The following is a 27,079-nucleotide window of genomic DNA, read 5'->3' as shown; positions in this document are numbered from 1 at the left end:
ACCCAATCACCTTTTAGATACAGATATCACCTGTCAATCAACTCGAGATGTGCGTGCGCATTAGCAATACAAGATGGGTGGTATTTTTGCGTTATCTGAGGTAAAGAAGCACAATTTACGATTTCAGTGTTGTCAGATTTTATTGCTGATTTGAAATGTGTCTTTGATCGTAAACTTGACCAACCGTTTTTGAGATTTGGGTGTTTCCTCATTCAAGTAGATAGGAGCTATACTGTCATGACTGGAAATAGCCTCCGGAGAGCATTCCAAAGATGGCCGACAGGGGACTGTCTTGTCATTTTTGAGCCATGGGTTCCCTCTGGGTTTTGTCTTTGTTTTGTAAAACGTAAAATAAAAAAATTATTTAAAGATACTTTGACATTTTGTTAGACAACATATATTACACGGTATTACACAGTAATACACAGTCATACCCCAAACGTGAATTTTGAAGCCGATGTGTCCTTAGAAAAAGTATGCTGCTTGATAAAGTCTACAATGTTCAGGCAAGTACACTCAAATGCTTGTGGTAGTTGTAGTCCTTCTTTAGAAAATTGTTAGCTATACAAATATGAAACATGATGGCTTAAAAATTGACATTTAAGAAAAAAAATTGACATTGACAAGTATGACTGTGTGTAATTTATACTGTAGAACACAATGTCCATGTATCTTCAAGTAATGTTTACCACATACATTATTTAACCCATTGTAAAAACCCAAATTCCTGTGGGAATCAATTGTGAATTAGTCTTCCAGGTTTGCCTACAAACTGACGTCACAGCTGAACAGCAAATTGAGTTTTGCTATATGTGTGGTGTACAGAGTTTCTGTGGAGTGTTAGCTTAGCTACAAGTTAATGTCAAACTCAACTGATATCAGTTGTGAGTCAAGTCTCACTATTCATGTCCAATTTCAATATTTTGAACTGCCTATTTGAAAGTTGCTGCCTATTTAGAGCATTCCAAATTGGTTAATTATGAAGTTTCATGACAGTTAGGATGCTGCCTTAGAAGCAGTGTTGGTTGTAATACATTAGTAAGAAATTACTGTAATTAAATAAGGGATTACTCTTAATTTTTCAGTAATTTAATTAGTTACTTCTGATGTAATTGTGTTTAATACTGTATAGACTATAGATCAATTCTATATAAAATGGCAAATTTAAAATTGACATTTACATTTACATTTAAAATACATATTTTCTAATTTAGTGCAGCTCCTTTAAATTCTTTGGCCAGTTCATAAATAATTGATTTGATTTTATATGATTTATTTGAAAGAATTAAAAGAACAATTTCATGCCTATCCTTATATTTTTTATCTAGTTCAGGTTGATAAGGGTTTTAGAATTAGTCATTAGTAATGCAATTACTTTTCAGACAGAGTAATTAGTTCTGTAATATAATTACACTGAAGAAGATGTGATTAGTAGTTAGTAATTAATTTCTTTTTTTAGAGTAAATTACCCAACACTGCTTAGAAGGCCGCTGTCTATGTAGGCAGTAGGCAGCAAGGTAGCTTAATAGGTTTTGTATCAGAAATACAATTTCCACCTTAGTTAACATACTGGCAATCATGAGGCTGCAGAACTAGAGATCCCTTGCAAAAGGAGGCAAGTGCACTGGTGGAAAGGAGAACCACTTCCTGTTCCTATCACAGCATGAACGTAGCTGCTAATACTCGTCTATTCTACACCACTCTACCTCTCCGCCAGCCGATGTCTAACACTCTCTTACAGAGCCCTGCTCGCTGTTCTCTCTTTGTCTTTTTTTCCCCACCAACTCTTTTTATCTCCCCAAGCCTCTCTCTCTCAGCCCCACCCCCCGCCCCTTCTTCTTGTGTTTCCTTACCCCTCTCTGATTGAGCTTACTGTCCCTGCAGACAGAGCAGGTTGGTACTGGCGCGCATAACAATTGCAGAGGAGCTTCTAGCACTTACAGTAAATGAAGCTCTGGCAGCAGCCCACTGAGATGCATTAGATTAGGTAATTGAGATATGAGTGATGGCGCAGGCCGGCCCCTGCCGCAGAGGTCTTGGAAATAACCATTTGCTGCATCCGGCCTATTACAGCCTCAGATTATGGTGGGCCCTGATAGAATAATGTCAGCTGAACACAGGGCTAAAATTTAACTGTCAAGAACTGTCAAATACACAATAATGTGTTCGGCAAACATATGCCATTTCGTCTCTCTGAATGGCTTTGGACTGGCGAATGGATGGAGGACTACCGCCAGACCACATGCGCTCTGAGCCATGCGCACTGTTCTGCTGAGGCTGCTTACAGCTGAGTGCACTTCGAGAGAATGTTGTGCAGACTTGATATGTATTTAATTTAAGAAACCTGAGGTGCTAATGATTTTAAGCAGAACCGGTTCCGTCTCGTCTCCTAACAGGATTTTCGAGGGGGAAAGTCATTTGTTTCAACACAGATTCTAAAGTGGGTGTCTTTAAAGAGGCTAAAGCCCCCAAATTTCTAATGTCATTCCAAAACCATATAACATTCTTTCTTGCGCTGAATACAATGAGATCTATCTAGCAAAATGTCCAAGCTGCTCTTTTCTCTACAATGAAAGTGGATAATGACCACAGCTGTCTCTGATCCCCATTCACTTTCATTGTATGGGAAGAAGTAGTTTAGACATTCTGCTAGATAACTACTTGTAAGGTCAGCGAAAGTGAAAGTCATCTGATTATGTAATGCCATGAGTGAAATTTTTTTTATGTGAACTACCCCTTTAAGGCATATACATCTCATTGCCCACTGAATCTGCCATACTAGTGAACTAAAATATTCACCTGTGTATTGATAAATGGTTTTAATTCTTAGGACTAGCAGAGCATATAGCATGCATGTCCATATTTTCATCCGTGGCCTGCAAGCTGTGAAGTTAAATTGATTTAAGCCTTGGCATCTCTGCATCTCTATGCAGTAAACTACTTGGCTTCAGCTGAGCACGTTTGTCCATCACATAATGAGAACCAAATAAAAAAAAAAACAACAAAAGCGAAACAGGCTTGCGGCTATTTGTGAACATTCATGCTTTGGCTTATTTCCTTTACTTGAGTTTGGCCCTCAAGTGAACCTTATGAAAGCAAACCATATTATCACTAAATGTATAATTAATTTGTAAATCATCCAAGCATATGATAAAAACATTCTCTAGAGCTGGAGTTTCTACACTGAATTAAAGCAGAGATATCATCATTTTAAATAAGCCACAAATCAATACATCAGCGTTAGCATGGGCTCACCAACTTCCAGTGGCAGCACTTCATTTAGGTAATGGCCTAAAGAGCCAGTGGGAAGAAAGTGCACTGACATAGGAGACCCACACAGCAGAGTGCACTTAAAGCACAGCAGACTAAATCAGGGCCAATTAGTGTGGCTGTGGTCCACAGCAGCTGGGCAAAGTCTGGGGGCAGAAGTACTCAGGGCTGGAGCCGAAAGATTGTGGCAGTCTTGAAGCAGGTCTCTCATGAATGAGAGGATGGCTTGGGGGGGATGCGAGGGAGAGATAAAGGGAAAGAGAGAGAAGAGGGGAGGTATTGTAAGATGGAAGCAGCCCACTGTCGATCAAAGAACTCAGCACTCGTTTTCCTGTAACCCCACCCAACATCAATCAACGTGTGAGCTGGAGGTAGAGTGAGAAGTCAACTCAGCCACTGAGAAAAATATCTGTAATGATTGACACAGGGACTGTTATGGTGACCTCTGGATGCCTTTATGGGAACCTTCTTGGGCTGTGTGAAAACAGAAGTATGAAAACAATTAGAGGCAGCTGTGCAGGCTTATAAAGAGCGCAGAATGTATTTAGATTGGATGAGATGCCTGACTGAATGCATCCCGAGGTCTTCCTGCTAGAACTATGCTTACACTTCCATTCCCCATAGCATGTGCATCCTCACCTCAAACAATGTTGTCTCTGGGAGGCATCTTGGCATGGGGCATTAGATGCTCTTTCAGATAACTCCTGAAGGACAGAGCGGTTGCGCTGGGATGCTAAGAACATGCCGTAAAGAGCTAAACAAAGGTATCTTCAGGACAAAGAGCAACCATGGTTGGACAATGACTGTGAGCAGTCTGAGCATGTTATTCATCCTTCTGTTGTCCTGAGCTGAGGCTATCATGCACAAGCACGACACCTCAAACAAACTGCAGCCCGGGTGCCTCCACCACTGCTGATTGCATCCACTGTTTCAACCTGAAAATTCCTTTGGCTTGTTTTAAAGGAAGAAGTGTCCCATTCTGTCAATGTCACTGCGGATATCCCTATATACAATGCTATTGAGATAAGCCTAATCTTGCACACCCACACAGCATCTTCATTTTTTCCCTATCAAAACTGACAGTATGTACAAAACCAGCGGATTAGCCACAGACTTCTATCCTTTGGAATAAACTCAAGCACAGTATGTGCAAAGTAAACCCGGCAAGGACAAAACACAAATATTGTTTAATGTAAATATGAAAACCTATCTAGCCTATATATATATATATATATATATATATATATATATATATATATATATAATCACAATAATCCATGAAGGTGAGTAGAGAATATGACAGCATGTATTTGGCATTTTTAAATTTCCATTTAAAAAATAATAAGTAATTTATGCATTTCTTTTTAATTTCACTAAGTGTGGTGAAATTAGTTTATGCAAAAATAATGCAGTTGTTGAATGCTTCGTTTTATGCTTTGATGCTTTTACACTACAAAACCAAGGCACATATGTGCCTTCTTATTTGAATAAGATTAAGTATACAAGGTATTAGAAGATTTCTCTTGCATAAACGCAGGGTTCATAACATCTGCACTGAGTGTGATTTGTGTGCTTACAAATTCGAAGTAAATGAATTATGGAGGCTTTCTGTGCAACACAGAGATCTAAAAATGACAAAATGTTGTGCTGGAGAAATACCATGACTCTTTATGAGTTAATTTCCTCTGTGTGAGAAATTATAAAAGCTGACTGTGTAAATAAGACATTTTCAATGCAGGTATGTATTATTGTGCTTTAAGAACACAGAACACAAAAGAACAAACAAGTTATAAATAAAATATGGTATTCTTATTATAGTGTAGCCTACCGGGTCTGGCCTTTTTATGCCAATATGCAAATTTTAGATTTGAATTTATTTATTTTCATAACATCTGCTAAAGGCCTTAATTCTGCACTCTTATTTTAATATTTGGCTCGATGGCATGTAATTGTATTTGCATATTTTTTGTGCACCCATTATAAATAATCCATGCAACACACGGTGTAGCTGCCAAGCTGGCATCACTTTCTATTTAATCTTGTGAAACAGTCGCTTTATCTCCTTGTTCAACCTGGGGTTTATCTTTTGTTGTGGCACTATACTATTGATGTGGAAATGTTTACAAAGTAATACTTGCCCCATTCAGCTAAAGCAAGAGTTCAAGGTTTTAATATGATCATTTTATCAGCCCCAGTATGCTTCATTCAAAGTCATTCACATAATAACAGGGACTGTTTTCAGTAATGACTCCCTTGCCTGAGCCGTGGGTTCTCTTTAAGCCCGCAGTAATAAAGAGGTTGCATTTAAATGTATTGAAAGGAGAGCAGAGAATGTTTTTTGTTTTGGTTTGGTTTTTTTAGTCAGCGCAGAACTATCGACCGTGGTATTCTCCTTTAACTCCCTGTGGGGTTGAGAGTGGAGCCTCCGTTACATCGGCATGTGCTCCATTATCATTTCAATACGAGTGTGACACACTGACGCGCAGGGCGGAATGCCACATTTCTATTTCCATTCCACAACCAATACGAAACGACGTCTGCACGGTGTGAGGTTTCCCTGACACCCTTTTTGCCTTGCTGGGGTGAAACAGCAATGCTAGCAACTAGCGTAATGTGTGTTGTGTGGCCCCAGCAGAACAAGACAGGCAAAGACTACAACCAGTTACATAATCACCAAAATAAACACGTTCTAATTGTGCTCAACACACAGCACTTAACTCCCACAGATGATAACGGAGTACAGCACAACCCCTTGCCAGCTTCCAAGGGAAACAAAAGAGGGTACGATCTAACACTATACTTCATTCTCACACTTAAGGGCCATGCATTTTCCAAATGATGAAACATATAATCACAATGGCCTAGGGATATTTAACAGTGGATAGACACAGAGTTTGCACAGTCTGGATCTTTGTTAAGTCATGGGGAATAATCAGATATAGGCTATATCAAGGGGTGTTTTTCTTTTTCATTTATAGGAGCTTTGCAGAGCTTCTGTTGTTTTTAAAGGCTGTTGCTTTTGGATCCTTTGTGTCAAATTATATTCAAGTCAACTTGAATCCCCGTTCACAACCCATTTTATTTCTGCAATGTGTATTTCTGAGTGAAGCAGGGCTTTCAATAAGAAAAACAATTTGGGGCCTGAATTTGATTTTATCCATATGGTTGGCTAATGAAAAGTGGGCATTCCATACCATAATGTGAGTTTATTAAAACAATGAGTATGTTTACATGCGCATCAAAATGCTGATATCTAATACAAAATCAGCTTATTCAAAAAATCTGACAGCACAAGAAATCGGTGTTTACATGTGACTGGAAATCATTAGGTAATTCTCCGCTTTTGATGTCAAAACATAAACAGGAAAGGACACAACACTTGTGCACATTGGATAAGCTGGTAAGAATGCATAGTTTTCCATTCAATTCTACACAAATCATTATCAAAGGTCAACGATTATTTACTCTAGCCACTTCTGGATGATATATTGTGTATATGTATCTTTAATTTAGCCTACACAATGTATTTTCAGTTGCAAGTATGTCTTTTTGTGGTTTGACAGCTTCTTATTCTTTAATACATCACCTGCACATAACTGGATATAAAATATACTAACAACATTATTGCGCTATTGTATATTTATTTGCTATATCTTATTTTTTTATGTCAATATATGTATATATGTTTAAATTTATATTTTTGTATTTATGTATATATATGTTGCATTCTCTTGCACTGGAAGCTTCTGTCACCATGAGAAATTCCTTGTGGCTGTAAGCATACTTAGCAATAAAGCTCATTCTGATTCTGAATGAAAGACTTATTCAAGGCTACATACAGAGAAACTGCATAATAAACGTCGCCATTTCTATGTGTGTATGTGATACCTGTGCCTTTCCTACCTGTCACTGGATCAGCTTCTTGTGGTCTCCCAACGCTATTACACCAGACTTAAGCAACTATACCTACTTGGAACTGGGTGAATTGGAAAGCATGCAAATTAGGCTTCTAATTTAAATGTCGGCTAATTATATATCAATGCCTCAAAAATATAGCAATAAAATAACGTGCCGACCAATAATAATATATATATATATATATATATATATATATATATATATATATATACATATACATACATAGCAATATTTTATGACATCCCTAGTAATTTGTGATCTCCTTGGAACAGAAGTGGACAGCAGAGCGGGGTGCAGCTATGTGGAATGCCGCTCTGGACTGTTCTGCTCCAATTTAACCCCTGGTTGTCTGCTTATTAAGCATAATGGTTAATGTACTCAATCTTTAAATAGCTATTTCTTTAATGGTTAACTTCCAATAGCCTGCATGGCCTAAGTGATGTCAGTAGAAAAGAAAAGTTGTTTTAGAGATAAAAGATTACCAACACATTTTTTTTTTTTATGTGGAATGATGTGCACAGATGAATCATTGACAATAATACAAGAAACATCCAATGATCTTAAATTTAAATTTACACTAATGTCGAAAAATTGAAACAGAAAGACACATACACACCAACACCCACACCACAACATTACTTTGATTATATATTCTCTTTTCTAATTTCTGTCAAGAGGAGCTGCATTTGTAACGAGAGGATGGGCTGAAATCTGCATGATGTATTCAGTATCTAATGAGCAGCGAGGTGAACAGTAGGCACAGGGCATATGCAGGGCCCTGTGAAATCCCCTCTCCTGCACACTGTGATTATTCACCCTCATGTAACTCTGCACTTCCTCTGTTCGGTCAAGCCCACAGGATTTATAAATCCAAAGCTCTGATGGCTCGAGAAAAAAAGACGCCTGTCCTCCTCCAGAAGGGCTCCCTGCTTTGAGACGCCCTGGCTTTTCCCCCGCATTGCCAGGGCTGAGGACGGGGCACAACCGAGGCGCATCCATCTGTGTGCCTTGTAGGTGCTGTGGAGATAACCAATTTTTCAAAGCGCAAGCAGAACTTGCATAATGCCTCATGCACCCACGTTATGACTCACTAAATTACATAAAAAGAATGTGGGGTATTCTCTCTCTCTCTCTCTCTCTCTCCCACTTTCTCTATTTCCCTCACTCGCAGTTTCATTTTATCCTGCCATTATTATTTCTTCCAAAACCGTTTTCAACAGAACAAAGCTACTGAAAACAATGTAATGAGGGTATAAAAAAGACACGACAGCTTATGTAGAGGATCATACTTTCTTTACGACGATAGGGGGAAGACAGTGTACACTACAAAGTGGGAGATTAAATCACACACAAAATGCAAAAAAAAGTTCCATTTTCAGTTAATTTTAATCTGAAAAAGGCAATTAAAAAAAAAAAAAAATGTCAGTGCTGTTGGTAAAAATATGTCCCAAAAAGGTAAATAAAAACTGTTTTTATTTCCTTAAACACAGTGCACTCTTAACCCCTCCCACATATGATGTTTCACATGATTAGCCAATCAAAATCCAGCCATGTGGTAGGCATTGCATGGTAAATTAGAAGTTACACTGTACAAAAATGTATTTCCATATACTTAAACAAATGTATATGTACTGAACACAAATTCACAAGTATCCCTTTATATCAGAGTGCCTGCTTAAGCATGTCACGGAAATTGTGTCAAGTTCAATTGTTTGTTGTTATTGCTCTCATAAGTACTTTCCAATGCACAATGCCATTACAATCATTATCATTTTAGCAGCCTGAGAGAGTCATCAATATTCCAAACAAAGGTTTGAAGAGGGAGAGAGTGGGAAAAAAACAAACAAAGTGCAATCCCATGCTATTTCAATTACCCATCATTAGCTTGCATTTTCATCCCATCACCATTCCACCTCATTCACACATCCCTATTAGCTTTGATAAAAGGATGACTGGTGTTTAGCAACAAAGCAACTCTCTGCTCTGTTAGCTTACTGATCGCACTATGAGACACAGGCGTTCTCTGGCAATAACACACACACAAATACAGATACACACACATATCGCACACCGGCGCACTCAACTGGAGTCCACGGCAGAAATTCCCTTTCCTTTGTAGGTCAGCCTTAGTTGCAGGCATACTCAGAATGAACATTTCATTATAAAACCCCCCATCCACTGACTTAGCCCCGGGTCCCACGGCACTATATTGATTTTAATAGATACCAACTCACCCCCTTGTGATGCGAGAGCTCTTGTGTGGAAGAATAGCTACCAGGCAGTGTTAACAGTGGCTGCAAAGCTCCATGAAGCAACACTCATACACTCTCACACTGAAGGCAAAGGAGCATTTCAAACAGCAAGGCAAGAAACAAAAAAGCCACGCATAAGGGGTATGCACACAGAGGAAGAACGAGGGAATGGAAAGGAGGGGAGAGAGAGAGAAAGAAAGAGCGAGAGAGAGATAAGAAATTAATAATCCCAGAGACAAGTCCCCTCTGTGTTATTCATCACGCTGCTTTCTCACAAGCTGCGGAGAAGCGGAGATATGCAGATGGGAGGGGCCAGTGGCACACTCCATTGGTTCGCATAGCTCATTCCTATACATTGCAGCCAATCGACTTTTTTTTCTCCTTTTTTGTCGCTTTGCCTTGAGGTACAGATATACAGTAGCTGCCTCGCAGTTTCAAGAGAGAGAAGAGAGGATAAAAGACAAACAAGGAGCTAAAAGAGGGAGTAAGGAGGGAAGTGGGGAGGGCTGGGGTAGTACGCAAGCTGCTGGATGAGGAGCAACGCTCAGGGGCTCAGCGATGCTGCCTTGAGTTAATGCACTATTAAGTTTATTTGAGCTGACTTCCCATTTGATCCTCTGCGGTGCGGTCACTCAATGGTGGGCAATTTCTTCCCAAATCACACTATAATGAAATTGCTGCCTATTTCCCAAACCTATAATAAAAAAAATAAAAAACAAAAATAAAAAAACGTGAAATAAGGCAGGTGATGTTGGCTGGTTGCCCTTGCTGTCAGACATTACAGGCAATTCCTTGCCTCCATTTTCCATCTTACAATGAATACATTTCACAGCTCACTTGCTCTAAAGTGTGGGTGGTATAGCAGAACAACCTACACCATGTGAGAGAATATCTAACACTTTCACCTCTCTCTTTTTCTCTGGCGTTGCAATAAAGCGGAGCGAGTCTCCAAACCTCCACACTCAGCCAAGCTCATCAATTATTGAGGCCGCACATCGGCCCTACAAAATCTGATGCTTTAAATGTAGTTTTGTGTTACAGTCAGTGTGAGCGCAGAGCTGATGCAGAGGAAAGGCTTATTGCTCTCCCGCGCACACCATGTGGTCTCCATCAAGGCTGTCTTGTTGAATGGTCTGCGTTAAAATTCCAAAATTTTGGGGATTTTGCATGCAGCCATTGATGGACATTTTGGAGACTTCCATATTCACTTCATGAATATCTCTCTGAAGTTATCCTTATTTTAGGGATGTGCAAAACTAATGCTTTTCGCAAAAAAACTAGTCATGGGTTGCCTGAATAACAAGTCAGATAATCTTAAGGAAGCCCTAAAATTAGGCTGGTTCCAGGTTCATCTGAATCTCTGATAATTAATTTCTTAGGGGGTGTTCACATAATTGCACAATGGTGCACAACTGAATGGAACATAATGCAGGAATCTCAAGACACATTTCTGATGTATTTTGAACTTGACATGCCATCATAAAAACTAGGGGTGTAACGATTCACTCATTTCAGAATTCGGTTTGGTTCACAATACTGAACTCATGGTTCAGTTTGGTTCACGATTCTTTAAATTCAGCCTGAATCAAGAAAGGTTACATTTACATTTTTTTACTATTATTATTACTTTATAGACATATGCAAAACTGTTCCTTTCCTTTCAAAATTGAGCTAAAAGTACTGTTCTTAAAAGTGCTAAATGATCTGTCAGAGATGTACTGGGACTAAATATCAGCCCAGAACAAGGCAATAATGACACCAAATTGAAATATTAGCTAATAATTCTGCTTACTGAAAATACAGAGTTATATTAGGTACATATGCTGCTTACACACTGTCACTGATTACATACATTTAAAATATTTAAAAATAAAACTGTATTTTTCTAAAATAATATTGTCTCTGATGCTCCTGACCTATATCTGTTTGATTTTATGCACTGCACTGCTGCCACAGGATTGGATGATTAGATAATCGCATGGATGATTGTTGGTGCCAGATGGGCTGGTTTGAGTATTTCTGAAACTCCTGGGATTTTCACACAACAGTTTCTAGAATTGACTCAGAATGGTGCCAAAAACAAAAAACATTCAGTGAGTGGCAGTCCTGTGGATGGAAATGCCTTGTTGAAGAGAGAGGTCAACAGAGAATGGCCAGACTGGTCCGAACAGACAAAGGCTACGGTAGCTCGGATAACCGCTCCATACAATTGTGGTGAGAAGAATAGCATTTCAGAATGATATTCTGAGATGCGGTTTGGCACTGTTTTGGTTGTACTAGGGGGTGGTTTTAATGTTTTGGCTGATCATTGTATGTATATGTGTGTATATATATATATATATATATATTTATATATATATATATACATATATAGATGGTTAGTAACGTGCTACATTTGAGTATCTTTTTGAAAAAAAAAATACTTTTAAGTTTTTTGGTGGGTACTTTTCACTCAAGTAAATTTCTGATGATTTTTATTTTTTTTACTTTGTTACAATGGGTAGCATTCCTTTGTCACATTACTGGTTTTAATGGAACTTCACAGCTTCTGCACACTGTCACTCGAGTTGCGTTCAACACTACAGCAGCAAGCACAATGCGTACATTTTATACCAAGACAAGGATATATTTCAAGATTAAAATTGCAGCTCCAACTTAAGAAAACATGGTGAGGAAAATTTTTGAGATTGTAATAATGTGTGTTCCCTTTACAAAAAGCTTCACTTTGATGCAGCGCTTTTGCTAAGCGCTACGGGGAACAATCTTGCATTGTGAGCAGATGTGAATTTGTGTGAAACACGTCATTGAACATTGACCTGAATTTATAGCCTCGGCTGGTGAAGATCATTAGATGCACCTGTGGCCAGGCTATAAAATAGAGGCGTCACCAGCGTGTCGACAGATATTTTTAATTCAGAGCATACTATGCTGTGTGTCTCACAACCTGCTCAGAAAACTTAGGAGTTAGAAATTGTTAGGCAGTGCGCAGAACTTTCTTACTTTTTCTCTCTGCTCTGAAAGAGATTATATATATATATATATATATATATATATATATATATATACAGTGAGGAAAATAAGTATTTGAACACCCTGCTATTTTGCAAGTTCTCCCACTTAGAAATCATGGAGGGGTCTGAAATTGTCATCGTAGGTGCATGTCCACTGTGAGAGACATAATCTAAAAAAAAAAATCCAGAAATCACAATGTATGATTTTTTAACTATTTATTTGTATGATACAGCTGCAAATAAGTATTTGAACACCTGAGAAAATCAATGTTAATATTTGGTACAGTAGCCTTTGTTTGCAATTACAGAGGTCAAACGTTTCCTGTAGTTTTTCCACCAGGTTTGCACACACTGCAGGAGGGATTTTGGCCCACTCCTCCACACAGATTTTCTCTAGATCAGTTAGGTTTCTGGGCTGTCGCTGAGAAACACGGAGTTTGAGCTCCCTCCAAAGATTCTCTATTGGGTTTAGGTCTGGAGACTGGCTAGGCCACACCAGAACCTTGATATGCTTCTTAAACAGCCACTCCTTGGTTATCCTGGCTGTGTGCTTCGGGTCATTGTCATGTTGGAAGACCCAGCCTCGACCTATCTTCAATGCTCTAACTGAGGGAAGGAGGTTGTTCCCCAAAATCTCGCAATACATGGCCCCGGTCATCCTCTCCTTAATACAGTGCAGTCGCCCTGTCCCATGTGCAGAAAAACACCCCCAAAGCATGATGCTACCACCCCCATGCTTCACAGTAGGGATGGTGTTCTTGGGATGGTACTCATCATTCTTCTTCCTCCAAACACGGTTAGTGGAATTATGACCAAAAAGTTCTATTTTAGTCTTATCTGACCACATGACTTTCTCCCATGACTCCTCTGGATCATCCAAATGGTCATTGGCAAACTTAAGACGGGCCTTGACATGTGCTGGTTTAAGCAGGGGAACCTTCTGTGCCATGCATGATTTCAAACCATGACGTCTTAGTGTATTACCAACAGTAACCTTGGAAACGGTGGTCCCAGCTCTTTTCAGGTCATTGACCAGCTCCTCCCGTGTAGTTCTGGGCTGATTTCTCACCTTTCTTAGGATCATTGAGACCCCACGAGGTGAGATCTTGCATGGAGCCCCAGTCCGAGGGAGATTGACATTCATGTTTAGCTTCTTCCATTTTCTAATGATTGCTCCAACAGTGGACCTTTTTTCACCAAGCTGCTTGGCAATTTCCCCGTAGCCCTTTCCAGCCTTGTGGAGGTGTACAATTTTGTCTCTAGTGTCTTTGGACAGCTCTTTGGTCTTGGCCATGTTAGTAGTTGGATTCTTACTGATTGTATGGTGTGGACAGGTGTCTTTATGCAGCTAACGACCTCAAACAGGTGCATCTAATTTAGGATAATAAATGGAGTGGAGGTGGACATTTTAAAGGCAGACTAACAGGTCTTTGAGGGTCAGAATTCTAGCTGATAGACAGGTGTTCAAATACTTATTTACAGCTGTATCATACAAATAAATAGTTAAAAAATCATACATTGTGATTTCTGGATTTTTTTTTAGATTATGTCTCTCACAGTGGACATGCACCTACGATGACAATTTCAGACCCCTCCATGATTTCCAAGTGGGAGAACTTGCAAAATAGCAGGGTGTTCAAATACTTATTTTCCTCACTGTATATATATATATATATATATATATATATATATATATATATATATATATATATATATATATATATATATAAATAAAAAATTAAAAATGACGGAGAAACGGAGCAAACGATGCGTGTTTCCTTGTCAACGTCTCATGACGGACAAGGACACGCATGAGTTTTGCTTTGTTTGGGGGATGCTTCACGCTCGCCTCGCTTACTTCCGAGAGCCAGCACCCGCACTTCATTAGTGGGGCTCTCGTATGGATCTGGCTGAGGAGCGAGAGACGGGTGCGTCCCTTTCGCTCGCTCTCTCCCCAGATCCGGCTGGTCCTTCTCGTGTTCTTGAAGCGCGCTCCGGCGCCTCTTCAGTTCAGGAGGGGGACCTAGATTCCCTTGGGTCGATAGATTTCGAGTTACCCACATCAGAGCACTCAAAACATGATGCAAAATCCTCTGAGGAGTTACTCGATGTGGTTACTCATGCTGTGGCCAGACTTCAATTAGACTGGCCACGTGACCAAGAAACCCCCAAACGCTCCAAATTAGAGGATAGATTTCTGTCTGATGGCCAAGGGAAGGGAACACCTCATCAGTCCCTTCCCTTCTTTGATGACCTCCACGATGAGCTTGCTCGTTCGTGGAGGAACCCTTATACCTCGCGCGTTCACGTGCCCTCGACGTCGTTATATTCGACTATCGTGGGTGCTGAGGCGCGAGGGTATTCAAGGATGCCGTCAGTCGAAGAGACACTTACGGGTTATCTCTCGCCGGGTTCGGCATCGTCCTTGAAAAAACCTGCTCTCCCCTCTAAGCCATGCAGGACTACCTCCATGCTAGTGGGGAGGGCTTATCAAGCGGCAGGTCAGGCTGGTGCTGCGCTGCACACCATGGCTGTGTTACAGGTGTACCAGGCTGACCTGCAAAAGGATCTGAGTACGGGTAAAACTCTCGACGAAGAGGCCTTTTCAGAGCTTCGTCGAGCTACGGATTTGTCTCTCCGCGCGACCAAGCAGTCAGCCCGTGCCATTGGCCGGTCTATGTCCGCTTTAGTCAGTACGGAGAGGCATTTATGGCTTAACCTGTCAGGCATCCGAGATAAGGACAGAGTTTTCTTAATCGATGCCCCGGTTTCGCCTTCTGGTCTCTTCGGAGACGCCATGAATACGGTTATCTCCAGATTCCAGGACGCGAAAAGCCATGAGGAAGCCTTTGGGCAGTTTCTTCCTCGCCGCACTCAGGGGGCGGGGCCGTCGGCCACCCAGTCTTGCCCCGCTTCTGCTAGGAGAGAGGCTCAAAAACAGAGCGTGGCGAGTCGTGCTCCCCCTCGTAGGGACTGGGGACAGGCTCGTCGCCCTCAGCAGCCGCCCAAGAAAGACCTCAGGGCTGTGATTTCTAAAAGAAAGAAGCCCTGACGTTCTTGTACCCAACTTTGTGAGGGTAGTTCCCTTCGGGACGGGGCGTGTGTATCATCCACTTCGGCCCTCCCGATACCCTCACGAAACCTCTTCACTCCCGCCGCCTTTGGTGTTTCGGGTGATAGAGGCTTCCAACAAAGAGTTGGGTGTACCGTTGCTTCCTGCCTTAGTCCAGGACACGGAACACTCAACACCCCCTCAACAGGAAGTGTTGAAATTAGTACCCATCTCAGAGAACCTGGCAGCGTGGAAACTTCTGCCAGGTATTTCTATGTGGGTTCTGAAGACAGTAGAAAGAGGCTACAGAATTCAATTAGCTCGCCGCCCTCTGCGTTTCAACGGCGTGGTTCCCACTACCGTAAGACCGGAGCAGGCATGTCTACTGTGGAGAGAACTGCAAAATCTCTTGGCAAAAGGGGCCATAGAACATGTTCCCCTTCCAGAGAAAGAGTCAGGCTATTACAGCAGATACTTCCTGGTTCCCAAGAAGGGTGGGGGGTTGCGTCCGATTCTAGATCTTCGAGGCTTGAACCGCTCGGTCAGGGTGTTCTAGTTCAAGACGCTAACTGTCAAGTCGGTCATGTCTCAGATCCAACATCACGATTGGCTGGTCACGATCGATCTCATGGACGCATATTTCCATATTGGAATTCTGCCACAGCACAGGAAGTTCCTGAGGTTCGCTTTCGGGGGCGAAGCCTTCCAGTATCGGGTTCTTCCATTCGGCCTAGCCCTATCACCCCGCACATTCACGAAATGCATGGATGCAGCACTGGCTCCTTTGCGACTCCAGGGCATCCGCATTCTGAATTATTTAGATGACTGGCTGATACTAGCACAATCTCAAGAACTGGCAGTTCAGCACAGGGATATCATCTTGGCTCATCTAGGTTCTCTGGGTCTGAGACTCAACGTCCAGAAGAGCGTTCTTTCTCCAACCCAGGAAATTACCTATCTAGGGATTATATGGAACTCGATCACGATGCGGGCACAGCTGTCTCCCGCTTATGTCAGCTCCATCCAGAACTCCCTGAGCAATCTCAGGCTAGGTCAAAGTTGCACTGTTCATCATTATCAACGAATACTAGGTCTCATGGCGTCTGCGTCCACGGTGATTCCTTTGGGCCTTCTCCATATGAGACCGTTTCAGCTGTGGCTAACAGCCAGGGGATTTCATCCAAGGGCCAGTCCCCTAAGGCAAATAAAGGTTACGCGCCGAGCGCTTCGTTGCCTTTCTATGTGGCTCAGACCCCGGTTCCTCACCTTGGGTCCCACTCTCGGTGCGTCATGTCGTCGCAGGATGCTAACGACAGATGCCTCCCTGACGGGTTGGGGTGCGATATTAAGTGGTCGTCCAGCCCAAGGGGAATGGGAGGGTCATCAGCTCCATTGGCACATCAACTGCCTAGAGCTGATGGCGGTATTTCTGGCCCTGAAATACTTCCTCTGACATCTGAGAGGCTGCCATGTCCTTGTGCGGGTGGACAACACAGCAGCAGTCTCCTACATAAACCATCAAGGAGGTCTACGCTCTCGCCACCTGAATTTGCTGGCACGTCAGATTCTCCTTTGGGCCCAGGGCAAGCTCCTGTCACTCAGGGCAATTTACATCCCTGGACGCCTAAATGTGGGAGCAGATTTGCTGTCCAGACAAAACATACCGAGGGGCGAGTGGAAACTCCACCCCGAGGTAGTACAACAAATTTGGGAGAAATTTTACAGAGCAGAAGTGGACCTCTTCGCCGCTCAAGAGACTGCGCAAAGTCCCCTCTACTTCTCTCTGAGTCACCCAGCCCCCCTGGGTCTGGACGCGATGACGCATACATGGCCCAGAATGTGTCTGTATGCTTTTCCCCCAGTTTCTCTGCTTCCGGGAGTCTTAGCCAGAGTTCGCCAGCAAGGGTCTTGCCTCTTACTGATAGCGCCTCACTGGCTGAACAGGATTTGGTTCTCAGAAATTATATCTCTCCTCGACGGCTCGCCTTGGGCGATTCCGGACAGGAGGGACCTTCTGTCTCAGGCACAGGGGACGATATTTCATCCCCGGCCCGAATTGTGGAAACTTCATGTTTGGCCCCTGAAGGGTACCAACTGAGGAACACAGGGCTGTCGCCTGAAGTTATCGAGACCATTCTTAGTGCTAGGGCTCCCTCCACCAGAAGAATCTACACCAATAAATGGGGTGTCTTCGAAAAGTGGTGCAGATCCAGTTAACTGCCAAATTGTTTCAGTTCTGGACTTTCTGCAGGAAAAACTGTCAGCAGGCATATGCCCCACTACTCTCAGGGTTTATGTGGCCGCCATTTCGGCTTGCCACGCCTTGATGGACGGGGCGCCTTTGGGGAGGCACCCTCTACTCGCTCGCTTCATTCGTGGAGCCAGGCGACTGAGGCCTCCTGTTAGGACCAGAACTCCCTCATGGGACTTAGCAATAGTCCTGGAGGGTCTGGCCGAAACCCCCTTTGAACCTCTAGAGTCAGCGTCTGATAGACTTCTGACTTTCAAGCTGGTTTTTCTTGTGGCGATTACCTCTCTTAAGAGAATCGGGGATCTACAGGCTCTGTCTGTTTTGCCGGCCTGTTTAGAGTTTCCCCCAGGTATGGCCAAAGCTATCCTGCATCCTCATCCTGACTACCAGGTGCCTTTCTCGACACTACACCCTGTCACTCTGGAAGCCTTCTGCTCCCCGCCGTTTTTAACGCCGGAGCAGGAAAGTCTTAACGGACTCTGCCCAGTCCGTGCCCTTCAGACTTATGTCCACCGCACTAGCCAGTGGCGTAAGTCTGGGCAATTGTTTGTCTGCTTTGGGGGCTGCAACAGGGGGGCAGCTGCTACCAAGCAGACTATGTCACATTGGGTGAGGGATGCTATTGCCCTGGCCTATGAGGCACGCGGTCAAGCTTTGCCAGTAGGTGTCAGGGCTCACTCCACCAGAGGGGTCGCCGCCTCTAAAGCCTTGGCTAGAGGGGTCCCTCTGCAGCAGGTTTGTGATGCGGCAGGCTGGTCCTCTCCGCACACATTCATCAGATTTTATAGTTTGGATGTTCATGCTACTCAGGGCTCTTACGTCCTTGAGTCGACATCCCAAGCTCATGCCTGAACGGGTTTGTGACGCGGCAGGCTGGTCCTCTCCGCGCACATTCTTCAGTTTTTTATGGCAGGCTCGTGCCTGAAGACGTTCGTGATGCGGCAGGCTGGTCCTTTCCGCACACGTTCATCAATCGTCATGGGTTAGATTTTTCTGCTACTCCGGATTCTTACGTCCTTGAGTCGACATCTCAAGCTCACGTCTGAACAAGTTTGTGATGCGGCAGGCTGGTCCTCTCCGCACACATTCATCAGATTTTATCGTTTGGATGTTCATGCTACTCCGGGCTCTTACGTCCTTGAGTCGACATCCCAAACTCATGCCTGAACAAGTTTGTGACGCGGCAGGCTGGTCCCCTCCGCGCACATTCTTCAGTTTTTTATGACAGGCTCATGCCTGAAAACGTTCGTGATGCGGCAGGCTGATCCTTTCCGCACATGTTTATCGAACTCTATGGGCTAGATGTTTTTGCTACTCCGGGCTCTTATGCCCTTGAGTCGACATCTCAGCTCATGCCTGAACAAGTTTGTGATGCGGCAGGCTGGTCCTCTCCGCTCACATTCATCAGTTTTTATGACAAGTTTTGTGTTGCGATAGGGTTCTCTTCGCACACATTCATCGAACTTTATGGGTTAGATGCTTTGCTACTCCGGGCTCTTATGCCCTTGAGTCGACATCTCAGCTCATGCCTGAACAAGTTTGTGATGCGGCAGGCTGGTCCTCTCCGCACACATTCATCAAAATTGAATGGTTTAGATGTTTATGCTACTCCGGGCTCTTATGCCCTTGAGTCGACATTAAGCTCATGTCTGAGACCTCTCGCGCTTTGTGAGCACACTTCACAACCGTAGGGGTCCGGACAGCCCCAGTGCAGCGGCGTGGGTATTGCGTTCCCCGTAGCGCTTAGCAAAAGCGCAGCATCAAAGTGAAGCTTTTTGTAAAGGGAAAGTCTCGGGTTACATGTGTAACCCTTGTTCCCTGAAAAAAGCGGAACGAGATGCTGCGCTTTTTTGCCGCACTGGGACGTCCCAGGACTGCTCTTCAGAAAGACATGCTGGTGACGCCTCTATTTTATAGCCTGGCCACAGGTGCATCTAATGATCTTCACCAGCCGAGGCTATAAATTCAGGTCAATGTTCATTGACGTGTTTCACACAAATTCACAGCTGCTCACAATGCAAGATTGTTCCCCGTAGCGCTTAGCAAAAGCGCAGCATCTCGTTCCGCTTTTTTCAGGGAACAAGGGTTACACATGTAACCCGAGACGTTTGTCTGTGTCATGGTGATGCTGTAACTGTGGCTCTTGTGATCTCAGTTTCTAAGTTTACATTTTTATATCAGCGCCACAACATATCAGTACCTACTGTATAAATCCTTATACAGATTGTGAGCATTTCTGCATGTGTTAGGTTGGCGCGTGCACAGCGTTTGACAGAAGCGGGCAGCTTTGTCTTATGGACAACACGCTTCAAAACACAGATGCAATTTACCCTTAGTGTAAAGAATTAATTATCTAGATTCTTTCGACACTGAAAATGCTGGAACTACACTGAACTAAATTCACACAGGATGTAAAAAGCTGTGAAATAATGACAGAAGGCATGAATAAAGCATGATCTTGCTTCAGTGTAAAATTAAACATTGTATATAACTTGGGAATGTGTGACATTGTTCACCATAATAGTTACTAGAAAAAGGTTTCCAAACTTCTCTTCATCCAAATCTGAGAAGCATCCTTATAGTAATAGTTCAGCATTTAATTAATATGATATCATAATTTCCCCGCACTCATGTTCTTCCAACCCTGTGAAACTTTCTGTATTCTGTGGAGCCCAAAATATTTTAGGCAGAATGTTAGGGACTGACAGTCTCAGTCACCATTCCCTTTCAAAATATGGAGAAAAAAAAAACAAGCAGTGAAAGTAAATTGTGATTAAGGCTAGCATTCTGTCTAACATCTCCTTAAAGGAATAATTCTCCCCAAATGTACAATTCTAACATCATTTACTCACCCTAATGCCATCCCAGATATGTATGTTTTTTTAGAAGAATATCTCAGCTCTGTTGTTAATAGAATGCAAGTGAATGGTGAACGCAACTTTGAAGCTCAGAAAGCACATAAAGGCAGCATTAAAGGAATTCAAATGAAACTGGTTCAATCTACACTCACCTAAAGGATTATTAGGAACACCTGTTCAATTTCTCATTAATGCAATTATCTAATCAACCAATCACATGGCAGTTGCTTCAATGCATTTAGGGGTGTGGTTCTGGTCAAGACAATCTCCTGAACTCCAAACTGAATGTCAGAATGGGAAAGAAAGGTGCTTTAAGCAGTTTTGAGCGTGGCATGGTTGTTGGTGCCAGACGGGCCAGTCTGAGTATTTCACAATCTGCTCAGTTACTGGGATTTTCACGCACAACCATTTCTAGGGTTTACAAAGAATGGTGTGAAAAGGGAAAAACATCCAGTATGCGGCAGTCCTGTGGGCGAAAATGCCTTGTTGATGCAAGAGGACAGAGGAGAATGGGCCGACTGATTCAAGCTGATAGAAGAGCAACTTGGCCTGAAATAACCACTAGTTACAACTGAGGTATGCAGCAAAGCATTTGTGAAGCCACAACATGCACAACCTTGAGGCGGATGGGCTACAACAGCAGAAGACCCCACCGGGTACCACTCATCTACACTACAAATAGGAAAAAGAGGCTACAATTTGCAAGAGCTCACCAAAATTGGACGGTTATGACAATTGGAAAAATGTTGCCTGGTCTGATGAGTCTCGATTTCTGTTGAGACATTCAGATGGTAGAGTCAGAATTTGGCGTAAACAGAATGAGAACATGGATCCATCATGCCTTGTTACCACTGTGCAGGCTGGTGGCGGTGTAATGGTGTGGGGGATGTTTTCTTGACACACTTTAGGCCCCTTAGTGCCAATTGGGCATCGTTTAAATGCCACGGCCTACCTGAGCATTGTTTCTGACCATGTCCATCCCTTTATGGCCACCATGTACCCATCCTCTGATGGCTACTTCCAGCAGGATAATGCACCATGTCACAAAGCTCGAATCATTTCAAATTGGTTTCTTGAACATGACAATGAGTTCACTGTACTAAAATGGCCCCCACAGTCACCAGATCTCAACCCAATAAAGCATCTTTGGGATGTGGTGGAATGGGAGCTTCGTGCCCTGGATGTGCATCCCACAAATCTCCATCAACGGCAAGATGCTATCCTATCAATATGTGCCAACATTTCTAAAGAATGATTTCAGCACCTTGTTGAATCAATGCCACATAGAATTAAGGCAGTTCTGAAGGTGAAAGGGGGTCAAACACAGTATTAGTATGGTGTTCCTAATAATCCTTTAGGTGAGTGTATGTCTTCAGAAGAGATCTGATAAGTGGGGGTGAAAAAAGGATCAATATTTAAATCCTTTTTTACTAATAAATCTCCACTTTTACATACTAATACTAGATACTACTTGTGTTTCTGGTGATTAAATTCTTTGTGCATATCACCACCTACTGGGCAGGGAGGAGAATTAATAGTAAAAAAGGACTTAATATATTATAAAGTTACAGATATCTGTTTCTCACCCACACCTATCATATTGGTCCTGAAAATCACTGGAATATGAATTACTTTTATGCTGTCTCTATGTGGTTTTTGGAGCTTCAAAGTTCTGGTCAACATTGACTTGCTTTGTATGGACCAACAGAGCTGAGATATTCTTTAAAAATGTGTGTTCTGCAGTTTTTGGTGAACTTTCCCTTTAATTTGATGCATGGAAGAAATAAGTCATATGGGTTTGGAACAACATGGTGGTGAATGATGACAATGTCCATTATTAACAATAAAATTAATAATAGTTTTATTATTATTAATCATTCAGTAATGCATGTTAAATGTGTATCATGTACTGGAATATAGGAGAGCAAACATCCATTACATTATATGTGAAAGTAACTAGTTATTTACTTCTGTTGATGGTACTTGTGGAAGTGGTACATTCTTACTCAAGTAATTTTGAACATTATTACTTTTACTTCTACTTGAGTAAATTTTTTTTAAAGTAAAAAGTTTTTGTCTGCTCTACCCACCTCTGTATATATATACATAGTTTTTGTCTGCTCTACCCACCTCTGTATGTATATATATATATATATATATATATATATATATATATAGAGAGAGAGAGAGAAATCTACAACTAGTCATTCGTCATAATCCATTCCTACCTTATTTCAAATGTAATTAAGTGCAGATTTATTGTCTTGCGTGCTGATTGCTTTTCAATCCAATCCAGGGCTGCTCATTTCAATGGCTGAATATGCCACAGTAATTTCACATTCTGGCAAAAGCATCCCCAGGAAAAGTGCAAATCGGCCATCACAGGGCGGCTGAGAGCAGTCAGTTCGGTGTGACAAGGGGACAGTCATGTGAAATCACCAGTTTAATGTGAGAGGCCAATCCTGGCTCCTTAGAATCAGCTAATTAAGCACAGTCAGTTCTGCAAACACTGACACATTTCACTTTGGTATAAATTAATTATTTGAGGTGAAAAAACAAACAAGCTCAACTAGAAGCTCCATACAATGCACGTGAAGGAGGTTGAGATGTGACATCTCTCTTACTCTATTTTCTAACATCTTGAGCCGGATCTGGAATATAATACTCTATGAATGCAAACACAAACTGCTTGGCCGATCTGCGGGATAATGGGAGCGTGGATGTGTATCAGTTGCATAACTGTGCCAGAGAAACAGACGGTAATTACTATTGCCCTCTCACTCACACCTCCAGCGCACACACACAGGAAATGGGAAATGGGCTTGGCCGACAGTGAGCCACCAAGCCTCCTCACCTCATTCCCCACCAATTCAAACTAATCTACTTTTTGATTTCAGAGGGAAAATCAACAAACATTCATTCCATAGAATCCTCGTTGCTGTACGGGGGGGGCAAGAGAGAAATAGAGAGCAATGGGAGCCCATTGAAAATTATTGTCTCATTCAGCCACGGCAAATGCATAGGCCTTTATCCAAACCTGGCTTGAAGCTCATCCAGAACTTTCTATCACATTACAAAGGCTCAGCTCTGGAGTGGCAGAGATTAATCGCAGGTTAAATACGCCTTTATGTAAACTGCATACCCTGATAACAAGCAAAAGCCAGACGGGGGGCTTGGGAATTAGCTACTTATGGAAAACAATGCTATAAACATGTCCAGATCCTGAATCAATATTCATGAAATGTTTCCACTTTGTAGACTGCAGGAGTAGTTCACCCAGTCATCATTCACTCACCCTTATGTTGTTCCAAACCCACATGATGTTTTTCTAACATGGGTTTAAAAACATGAGGGTGAGTAAAACATGACAGAATTTTCATTTTTGGCCGAACTATCCCTTTAAGAGCATCCATAAAAGTTGTTTAATAAGGACAGCTCTGGATGATGGCTGAGGTTTCATTTCTGCGCTTACTGGCTCTTTTTCATCTCAGTGGGTTTACGGAGATCCCATTGCTTTTATTTTCTGTCATTAGATTCCCTGATAGAATTAAGGATAAGACAAGCTGGGTACCACATCAATAGAAAATCAATTATATTGTCAAAGCATAGATGTAAGACCTGCAATTTTTCATATATGGTGAAAAATATCTGGAACAAATTTAATCAAATATGATTTTTTTTCTTCACAATTTGAAGTTTTTTATCTGATCTTAAGAAGCTGTTTATCCGGTTTCGTGACATTATATTTGTGACAACCATGTCAAGTAATTCAGTGACAAACAAAATATACAGCGGCCAGAGCTCAGCTCATACATTTTAAACACTTTCCCAAATGAAATCAACAACTTACATCATTCTCGGTGAGGCAAAATTCAACAGACAACTGGTCTGAACAGATTCCTGGTTTTACACTGATAAAATGGCAGACACATTAACAGGATTTCCTCCGCTCTCATAGGACATGATCTTCACCTTAAGCATTATTCTATTCCAAAGCGTACCCATATTAATTGCACTGATTAAACAAGCATATTGTTAATTCCCCGCTGCCCGACGAGTTCAGACTTGAGAGGGCCTCGGGAGCAGCGTCCGCCATGGTGAAGGGCTCCTCAAGTCCTCTTTAAAATAATTTCAGGGTGAAGTTGTGACCTCAAGCACCTGAAGTACCCTTTCAATCTACTTTGGCGAGTGCTAAGCAAACAAAATCTGCCTACCAGGATTAATCTCTACTCCCAATCACAAGAGTTTCCTGAGTGGCGCCTTTCAATGCACTGAGGTCTTGGGTCACCATCAACATTCTCTAAAGACTAGGAATCAGCAGGGACCTGATGATACAATATTATTACGATATTTGCATCACTATTCAAAATCATTGCATGTTTTTTTATGTTTAGTGTATTGCAATTGAAAACAGCGATATACTGCAATTTTTTGCTCACTTGTTTCTCATTAGTTTCAAATCGTTTCTTTTTTGTTTTCATGCTTTGAGAAGCACTGAAGAGGAAGACGCATAAAGCTCAGTGGGAATGAGTTGCGCCTGGTAAAAGCAGCATGTATTTGCACTATAATCTACAATGAGCCTAATTTACATAGAAAGGAGGCGTGTTTGCACGGAAAGGAATGACAATGACTTTATTACTTAAGACATACTGTAGCGCAATTTCAGCTCTGATTGCTCCTGCTTAAAAGTAGATTGTCCAGAGTCAATCTATTTTTTCCCCCCAAAAAGATGAATGTGAAAAATTATAACTACAAATATTGATAATTGGTGTTAAAAAAATGTATACAATATTGTGAGGTAAAATATCAGTTAAGTATCACAATACTTTGAAATAGCGATTTCCCTCAGCTCGACTTCTACTGCAGACCTGAATATAAGATGTGCCATGTCTACCTGCCTTCCTCCCCAACCCCCTCTACTGTACTTTGTCATAAATGTGTGTGAAATGCTCTCAAATGACAGCATTTGGGAGTGTTTTTACCCTCTTCTATCTGTTGGAGCTGTAATTGACTTTATGCTCCATTCCTGATATCTTTGAAACAGCTGATGTGAGCTCTCAGCGGAGGCTAGAGATATATCATACAATCCAATCTCCCTTGCCAATCATATCACAGTCACCATTTAATTAAAGCCAGCAATGAACACTTTATTAATGGCCTGGCCCCTCCCCCTCTCCATAACGCCCATCCCCGACTTACACCTCGCAGGGCAGTACATATGATCTCTGCTGAACACAATTCACCTCCATATAGTCCTATATTATCACCATAATCCTCTCACAACAATCTTAGACTGAAATAACACAATGTTTAGTTTTTTACTTCCTGTTCGCATCCCCTTCATAATCATCAGGTTGATTAAAAGCCATTATATCAGGTTGATTAAAGGCTATTATCTCTTGGCAGAGAAAATCTCTCTCTCTCCCTCTCTCTCGCTCTCTCTCTCTCCCTCTCTCTCTCTCTCTCTATATATATATATAAATCTACTGTATAATATAATAAAGCATCAAAGCAAATAGAAGGGCTGGGTAATGTACAGTAGCTAAAAAAATTAGCCCTAGCTCAAAACGTCTAAAATTTTTGACTTTTGATGATATTTGATATACGGTATATCTTACAATTTACATAATTTACATAATATCAATATTTTTACTAAAACAATTTAACACGTGAAAAATGCCACACAAGAACTTTTGTGAACATTTTTGAGTTATGAAACAATTCATTGAAATTAAAAGTTGTAACTGATTCATTAAAATGAAATATATATACTCTAATGACATTCATGCTACTGAAGTTTAACCCTTTTGCATGTACATTTTTCCTGTACTGACTAATACCCCACTCGGAGTTCTTCAATGAGCGCTTGATTTAAAAAAATGTCACCTTGCACTACAGCAGATGCAGTGGAGGACAGATTATACAGTATATTATCAAAGATATAATGTGATTTTTAAATGTTCATATTGACTGATTACAATTGATAAGATGCAGTCGCGAATGCGAGCCACCATATTGTTTACATTGCAATGCAGCATGGGATTCTGAGTTCGTCAACCATAGATGGTTCTAAAAACCTAGCCCTTCCACTTTTTTGCCAATGGAAGTGGTGAGAATGAATGATGGATGGAATGGGAGAAGGCTCAAACTAGTTTATACATTTTTTGTTTGACATCAGAAAACAGCGCTGCATCACTGCATCAAAACGTTCAGCTCTGACGGTAACGGCTTTTAACATTTATTTAGTGATTGTTTGAATGTTTGTAACATAAAAAAAAAAGATATTGTAATGTTGAAAAGAGCTGGTTCATTATGACAACGCTTCGGTCCCTCTTTGCTGGTAAACAGCAGAACTAATACAGATCGTACCAGTTTGATCATACGCCAATGAGCCCAGTCTAGTGTAATCACACTGTTTTGATCGTACCTGCGAAAGTGTTAAATCAGAGGCTCTTAAGTCACGAACG

The 27,079-nt window shown here is 41.7% G+C and overlaps 1 protein-coding gene across 10 annotated transcripts in view; it reads right to left on the bottom strand.

Annotated features, from left to right (window-relative positions):
- The window catches only part of LOC127652976 (RNA binding protein fox-1 homolog 1-like), a 393,043-nt gene that overhangs the window by 94,765 nt on the left and 271,199 nt on the right, over positions 1-27,079 (bottom strand). Inside the window, exon 1 of one of the 10 annotated variants that reach the window (XM_052139438.1) lies at positions 9,423-9,686. The exons of the other annotated variants lie outside the window; for them this stretch is intronic. The gene's annotated coding sequence lies outside the window, so the exon portion shown is untranslated. Of the gene's footprint in view, positions 1-9,422; positions 9,687-27,079 lie in introns of those variants that run through there. 10 annotated transcript variants of the gene reach the window in all.

This window comes from Xyrauchen texanus, chromosome 12 (genome assembly GCF_025860055.1).
Source record: "Xyrauchen texanus isolate HMW12.3.18 chromosome 12, RBS_HiC_50CHRs, whole genome shotgun sequence".
Classification (NCBI taxonomy): domain Eukaryota; kingdom Metazoa; phylum Chordata; class Actinopteri; order Cypriniformes; family Catostomidae; genus Xyrauchen; species Xyrauchen texanus.
This window is presented reverse-complemented; position numbering and strand designations above follow the sequence as displayed.